This window comes from Pristiophorus japonicus, unplaced genomic scaffold, assembly GCF_044704955.1.
Source record: "Pristiophorus japonicus isolate sPriJap1 unplaced genomic scaffold, sPriJap1.hap1 HAP1_SCAFFOLD_113, whole genome shotgun sequence".
Lineage (NCBI taxonomy): Eukaryota > Metazoa > Chordata > Chondrichthyes > Pristiophoridae > Pristiophorus > Pristiophorus japonicus.
The window spans coordinates 469,621-477,780 of NW_027250788.1; the positions used below are offsets into that span (position 1 = coordinate 469,621).

Genomic DNA, 8,160 nt, shown 5'->3' on the forward strand with positions numbered 1-8,160 from the left:
ATTTTTGTGTCCTCTTCACAAGTTTCTTTCCCACCCATCTTTGTATCATCAGCAAACCTTTCGAGATTGCACTCGGTCCCTTCATCCAAGTCATTAATATAGATTGAGGACTGAGCACCGACGCCTATGACAATGCTGGATCTAGTTTGCCAATGGAAAATTGACCCCATTTATCTTGACTCAGATACAAAGTAAAGCTCCAACAGCATTGTACCATCAAACACAGCCAGGGCAGGTACAGCACGCGTTAAATAGAGTAAAGCTCCCTCTACCCAGTCGCATCAAACACTCCCAGGGTACGTAGTGCATTGGTGAGATACGAAGTAAAGCTCCTTCTACACTTTTCAAATAAACACTCCTCGGGCCGGGTACAGCTTAATTTAGATAAAGGGTAATCCTCTCAAATCTCACTCTGCAATTGTACAGGGCCTTGGTGAGACCACACGTGGAGTACTGTGCACAGTTTTGGTCTCCTTATCTAAGGAAGGATTTTCTTGCCTTGCTTAGATACCGAGTAAAGCTTCCTCAACACTGTCCACCAGACATTCCAAGGGCAGGTACAACACTGGTTAGATACGGTGTATATCTCCCTCCTTCAGGGGAGGGGAACCAGTGAGGGTAGAACTGAACCCAGACAGAGTCAGCACCTTTAGGGGAAGGGAACCAGTGAGTGTAGAACTGAACCCAGACAGAGTCAGCACCTTCAGGGGAGGAGAGGGGAACCAGTGTGCGGAACTGAATCCAGCCAGAGTCAGCACTGAAGGGGAGGGTAACATAAGAAGATAAGAAATAGGAGCTCGAGTAGGCCACACGGCCCATCGAGCCTGCTCCGCCATTTAATAGGATCATGGCTTAATAGGACTCGGGTCCACCTCCGCGCCCACTCCCCATAACGCTTTAATCCATCATCGGTTAAGAAACTGTCAATCTCTTAAAGTTATTCAATGACCCAGCTTCCACAGCTCTCTGAGGCAGTGAATTCCACAGATTTACAATGCTCTGGGAGAAGAAAGTTTTCCTCATCTCAGTTTTAAATGGGAGGTCCCTTATTCTGAGATTATGCTCCCTAGTTCTAGTCTCCCCTATCCGTGGAAACATCCTCTCTGCATCGACCTTGTCAAGCTGCTTCAAAACCTTATACGTTTCGATAAGATCACCTCTCATTCTTCTGAATTCCAATGAGTGGAGGCCCAAGCTCCTCAAACGTTCCTCATAATTCAACACCTCATCTCCGGAATCAACTTCAGAACCTTCTCTGAACTGCCTCCAAAGCCAGTATACCCTTTCATAAATGTGGAAAACAAAACTGCACGCAGTAGTCTAAGTGTGGCCACACTAATATCCTGTATGACTGTGGCAAGACTTCCCTGCTTTTATACTCCATCCCCTTTGCAATAGAGACCATGATTCCATTGGATTTTCTGTTCAATTGCTGTACCTACATACTAAACTTTTGTTTCGTGCACAAGTACCCCCAGGTCCCACTGTACTGTAGCACTTTGCAATTTTTCTCCATTTAAATAATAATTTGCTCCTTGATTTTTTGTTCTGGCAAAGTGCATGACCTAACACTTTCCCACATTTTACTCGATCTGCCTAATTTATGCCCACTCACTTAGCCTTCCTATGTCCTTTTGCAGATTTTTTGTGACCTCCTCACACATTGCTTTTCCTCCCATCTTTGTATCATCAGTGTAGTGGGAATTTTTAGAAACTCCGCTTTATGCATTCTGGCGATGTTAAAATGGTCAAATAAAGTCTGCTGATTCTGAGTCATGTGGAAAGAAGAAGTTGGACAAAGTATGGTTGTAGTGCAAACAGATGTATGCATGTTTTTTCTCTGATAAGGAGGAACCGAATGCCCTAAACGCTGAACTCAGGGTCCCATGTACTTTATTGTGAAAGGTTTTTCTTCTTCCATTGTAACCACAATGACGCACGTGCTTGTGGGTTGTGAGATTAAATATGGAACGGCCGGGCGAGTTCGGGGGCAAGAGGCTGCAGAGCTTTTAGACTGATCTCCAACTCGGCCGAGTCTCTGTATACATATAATAGACTTGGGTGTTTTCCACTTGAGCAGATGGGTGTCTGAGTCATATTCTTTAACATAGTTTCCAACCGAACAATTTGGCTACATTACACTCGGTCCTTTCTTCCAAGTCGTTAATGTAGATTGTAAATAGTTGGGGTCCCAGCACTGATCCCTGTGGCACCCGACTAGTTACTGATTTCCAACCCGAGAATGAACCATTTATCCCGACTCTCTGTTTTCTGATGGTTAGCCAATCCTCTATCCATGCTAATATATTACCGCCAAACCCATGTTTTTTTTTTATCTTGTGTGGTAACCTTTTATGTGGCACCTTGTCAATGCCTTCTGGAAGTCCAAATACTCCACATCCACTGGTTCCCCTTGATCCACCCTGTTTGTTACATTGGTGGAGCCCAGATGATATTGGACAGGAGACGGTCGGTTGTCGGTGCGGGGCAGGAATTGGAGCCGTAAGTGGGCTGGTGAGCCTCATAAACACCTGCTGTAGGTCCCAGGCCCCAATCACAGGCCACAGGCCCTGGGATGGCCCCGTGGTGACAGGCCCGGGTCAGCGGGGTCACTGGCCGCCATCTTGGACGGTTCATGGCGCATGTGCGGCCACCTTGTTGCAGGAACCAAGACATTTAGCAAAACATCCAATGCTGATATTTGTGTGCTGGGGTCCGGCCAAATATCAGCCACAGTTCCCCATACACCTCTGCAGGAAATTCCACAGGTTAACAACTCTCTGAGTGAAGAGGTTTCTCCGCATCTCCTTCTTAATTGGCCTACCGCTTATCCTAAGACTATGTCCCCTGGTTCTGGACTTCCCCAACATCGGGAACAATCTACCCGCATCTACCCTGTCCAGTCCCGTCAGAATCTTATACATTTCCATGAGATACCCTCTCATCGTTCTAAACACCAGTGAATAAAGGCCCAGTTGATCCAGTTTCTCCTCATATGACAGTCCGGCCATCCCGGGAATCAGTCTGGTGAACCTTCGCTGCACTCCCTCAACAGCAATAACGTCCTTCCTCAGATTAGAAGACCAAAACGGAACACAATATTCCAGGTGAGGCCTCACTAAGACCCTGTACAGCTGCAGTAAGAATTCCCTGCTCCTATACTCAAAGACCCGAGCTATGAAGGCCAACATACCATTTGCCTTCTTCACTGCCTGTTGCACCTGTATGCCAACCTTCAATGACTGATGACCCATGACACGCAGGTCTCGTTGCACCTCCCCTTTTCCTAATCTGCCGCCATTCAGATAATATTCTGCCCCAGTGTTTTTGCCCCCAAAATGGATAACCTCACATTTATCCACATTATTCTGCGTCTGCCATGCATTTGCCGACTCACCTAACCTGTCCAAGTCACCTTACAGCCTGTTAGCGTCCTCCTCACAGCTCACACCGCCACCCAGTTTAGTGTCATCTGCAAACTTGGAGATATTACACAAAAGTCCTTCATCCAAATCATTGATTTGTATTGTAATGAGCTGGGGTCCCAGCACTGAGCGCTGCGGCACTCCGCAAGTCACTGCCTGCCATTCTGAAAAGGACCCGTTTATCCCGACTCTCTGCTTCCTGTCTGCCAACCAGTTCTCTATTCACGTCAGTACATTACCCCCAATACCATGTGCTTTGACTTTGCACACCAATCTCTTGTGTGGGACCTTGTCAAAAGCCTTCTGAAAGTCCAAATACACCACATCCACTGGTTCTCCCTAGTCCACTCTGCTAGTTACATCCTCAAAAATTCCAGAAGATTTGTCAAGCATGATTTCCCTTTCATAAATCCATGCTGACTTGGACTGATCCTGTCACTGCTTTCCAAATGCCCTGCTGTTACATCTTTAATAATTGATTCCAACATTTTCCCCACTGCTGAAGTAAGGCTAACTGGTCTATAATTACCCGTTTTCTCTCTCCCTCCTTTTTTAAAAAGTGGTGTTACATTAGCTACCCTCCAGTCCATAGGAACTGATCCCGAGTCAATAGAATATTGGAAAATGACCACCAATGCATCCACTATTTCTCGGGCCACTTCCTTAAGTACTCTGGGACGCAGACTATCAGGCCCTGGTGATTTATCAGCCTTCAATCCCATCAATTTGCCTAACACAATCTCCCGCCTAATAAGGATATCCTTCAGATCCTCCTTCTCACTCGACCCTCGGTCCCCAAGTACATTCGGAACATTATTCGTGTCTTCCTTCGTGAAGACAGAACTGAATTATTTGTTCTTTTGGTCTGCCATTTCTTTGTTACCCATTGTAAATTCACCTGAATCCGACTGCAAGGGACCTACGTTTGTCTTCACTAATCTTTTTCTCTTCACATATTTACAGAAGCTTTTATGTTCCAAGCAAGCTTCCCCTCCGAATGAAACCCTTAGTCCTCCCCTGTTGAATTCTAAATTACTCCCAGTCCTCAGGTTTGCTGCTTTTTCTGGCCAATTTTTGTGCCTCTTCCTTGGTTTTAAAACTATCCTTAATTTCCCTTGTTAATCACGGTTGAGCAACGTTCTCCGTTCTATTTTTACTCCAGACAGGGATGTACAATTGCTGAAGTTCACCCGTGTGATCTTTAAATGTTTACCATTGCCTATCCACTGTCAACTCTTTTAGTATCCTTGGCCAGTCTATTCTAAAATTGCCAAATTCACACCTCAGACCGTCAAAGTTCCTTTTCCTTAATTTCAGGACCCTAGTTTCTGAATTAACTGTGACACTCTCCACCTTAATGAAGAATTCTACCATATTATGTTACATTTCCCTAAGTGGCCCCGCACAACAAGATTGCTAATTAGACGCTTCTCATTACACATCACCCAGTATAGGATGGCCAGCTGTCTTATTGGTTCCTCAACATATTGGTCGAGAAACCCATCCCAAATACGCTCCAGGAAATCCTCCTCCACCACATTACGATCATGTGGTTAACCCAAACTATAAGTAGATTAAAGTCACCCATGATAACTGCTGTACCACCACTGCATACATCCCTTATTTCTTGTTTGATGCTGTCCCCAACCTTACCACTACTAAACAGTGAGATAGACATTGCAGCAAGGGTCTGGTTATTGTGAAACAACAATTCTAGAAGAACAGTGACCCCGACATGATTTGAACAAGCAGCCCTTTGATCTAGAATCAGACGCACTACCGTTAAACCACGAGGTTTACACAGTAGTTAAGGGATGTTCGTCTATATGAAGGTTCTGCAATACAAGGGACATTAAATTCCCTGCCTATTAAAATACAGTGAGTAAAATAGGATATGGTTTCACAGTCAGATGCAAAGTGTCATGTATTGATGCTTGGGGTCACTAGACGCCAGGGGGCGCCACTGTCGGAGGTCATCGGGCTGTACGCGCGTGTGCGCGGGCCCTGGTATTTAAGAGCGAGTACTATGTCACGTGGGCACTTTGGGAATAAGTAAAGTTGAACCAGGTTTACAGTAGAGTGAGTTTACAGTAACAAGTCTGTCGAGTCATTCTATACATTGCACAAAACACAGGACAAATGATTGAAGTATGGAGTGTCCCTGAGTTAGCATTTGTTTGATTGTGCAAAAGAAGGTGAGGGGTTAATTCATGATGCTTTCCCATGAAAGCAAGACAAAAGGTTAAGAAAAAAACCATACGGTGACTGTCCGGTGAGCGCTGCTTGCGCTACCTGGTGGGAATGGGCAGTAATTTTAAAGCCCCTTGTATTGCAGAACCTTTATAAAGCCGAACATCGCCAGCTTACTGTGTAGGGCTCGTGGCGCAACGGTAGCGCGTCTGACTCCAGATCAAAAGGTTACGTGTTCAAATCACGTCGTGGTCACTGTTCTTTTGGATATTGTTCTTCCAGAATTAATATTTCATTTGCTGTTTGAAAATAAACAGACCCTTGCTCCAAGGTCTGTCTCACTGTTTCCCCGGTGTCAGGCAGAGATACGCCTGCTGCCCTCAATTATTTCATGTGACAGGACACAAAATTTCAAAATCAATCTGCAGGTGGCCACACACAGCAGTGAGTAGTCAGGATGGCCGAGTGGTCGAAGGTGCTGTTTTCAGTTCAAAATCTATCTTGAAGACAAGGTTCCAAATCCCACTTCTGGTGTTTATTATTTTTAATCATTATGCAGAAACAAACACCAACTTTGTAAATATTGAACCATTCATGTTAATTATTTCATTTTCTCTAATCTTTAATTGATCAATGTTCAAAATGTTTACGCGGGGTTGCGATGCGGGGAGTTTTCACGTGTTAAACGAATGTGATAACCACTACACTACTGAAACACTGCAATTGACACAATGCCAGGAACATAACCAGAGCTTTAACCTACACAGCTGGCCGATACTTCAGGAGCTGGTTTTACGAGAATAGAATGACGGTGCTGTATTTAGGAAGGCAGCGAGTGTGGTAGGAATTGATCTCGTGTTTCCCAGACTTTACACATAGGAACAGGAGATGGTCATTTAGCAGCGAGTGGTTAGGATCAGGAATGCACGGCTTGAGACTTTCTGGCCTCAGGTGAGAAGGTGGTGCTCAGGAATAAGGTGAAAGGTTGAATCTTCTGCACTGACTCTCTTTAACAAACTCCAGCACCAGGTCAGACGGAAATGTTAAGCGAGCAGCTGAACTGCTGAATCCCACTTTGAAGGAGTTGGCCATGGTGTCAAACAAATGTGTTCCGTTTAATGATAATAATTGTTAGAATTGGAATTCAAGCTGAACACACGTGAAGAGGAGACAGTGACCTGAACACAGCACCTTCGACCGCCCGGCCATCCTGACTCCTCAGCGCTATGTGTGGCCACCTGCAGGTTGATTTTGAACTTTTGTGTCCTGTCACATGAAATAAATGAGGACAGCAGGCGTATCTCTGCCTGACACCGGGGAAACAGTGAGACAGACCTTGGAGCAAGGGTCTGGTTATTGCCAAACAGCAAAGGAAATATTAATTCTGGAAGAACAATATCCTAACGTGATTTGAACACACAGCCTTTGGATCTCGAATCAGACACACTACCGTTGCACCACGAGGCCTACACTGTGAGCTGGAGATGTTCGTCTATATGAAGGTTCTGCAATACAAGAGGCTTTAAAATCCCCGCCCATTCCCAACACGTATCAAAAGCAGCGCTCACCTGACAGTCACCGGATGGTTTGTTCGAAAACTTTTCTCTTGCTTTCACGGGAAACCATCATTAATTAACCACTCACCTTCTTTACACAATCAAACAAATGCTAACTCAGGGACACTCCATACTTCAATCATTTGACCTGTGCTTTGGGGAGCGGGCAGGGAAGTGGACCTGAGTCCATTATCAGATCAGCCATGATTGTATTAAATGTTGGAGCAGGCTCGAGGGGCCGTATGGCCCACTCCTGCTCCTATTTCTCATGATCCTATGTTCTTATGCATGTTAACCCATTTTACGCACTGTATTTTAGCTTTCTGGTTGAAAGTGTTCATTGCCGATGACACCACGAATCTGGGGCAACTTTTATCAAATTTATCAGCACCGATTATTCCTACCGTGCACACAAAATACAATCAGTAGTGAAGATAAAATCCCACCGTGTGTATTTTCAGATTCAACGCAGTAGCATTTCAAATAAAGTGAAAGCATTTTACACTGAAAAGATTTGCAAGTGTTACTTGTATTTGTGTCTTTAATTAAACTTTGTGGCGCCTGACTCCCGTTCATGCCACTGCTGAATAAGAAAGGAGGATTCGACATTGACCAGACTGCACTGCCCCTGATATTTGTCAGCTCCTCCTTTATATTCAGTGGTTTCTCCCCCTTTGATGGGCTGCAGTGTAGCGGATATCACGTTGGCCTCACACGCAAAAGGTCACCGGTGGAACCGTTTTCTCTCACTCAAAGTTATCTATTTATTGGTGAAATAAAGAGCAATTAATGAATAAGGGAGCCCTTTTGCCAGGAGAATAAATAGCAAATACTGGAAATCTCAGCAGGTCAGGCAGCATTTGCAGGGAGACGAAACTCGCCTCTGATTGTTCATCCACAGCAAGTTTAAACATAATGTTTCTGCCTGGGATTGAACCAGGGACCTTTTGCGTGTAAAGCAAACGTGATAACCACTACACTACAGAAAC

General features: G+C 44.9%; 2 non-coding genes across 2 annotated transcripts; one reads left to right on the top strand and one right to left on the bottom strand.

Moving 5' to 3' along the window:
* Positions 1-5,798: 5,798 nt before the first annotated feature.
* On the top strand, positions 5,799-5,870 carry trnaw-cca (transfer RNA tryptophan (anticodon CCA)). The gene has a single exon. It is a non-coding gene; the product is annotated as a tRNA-Trp (tRNA).
* Positions 5,871-8,087: 2,217 nt separating this feature from the next.
* On the bottom strand, positions 8,088-8,160 carry trnav-uac (transfer RNA valine (anticodon UAC)). The gene has a single exon. It is a non-coding gene; the product is annotated as a tRNA-Val (tRNA).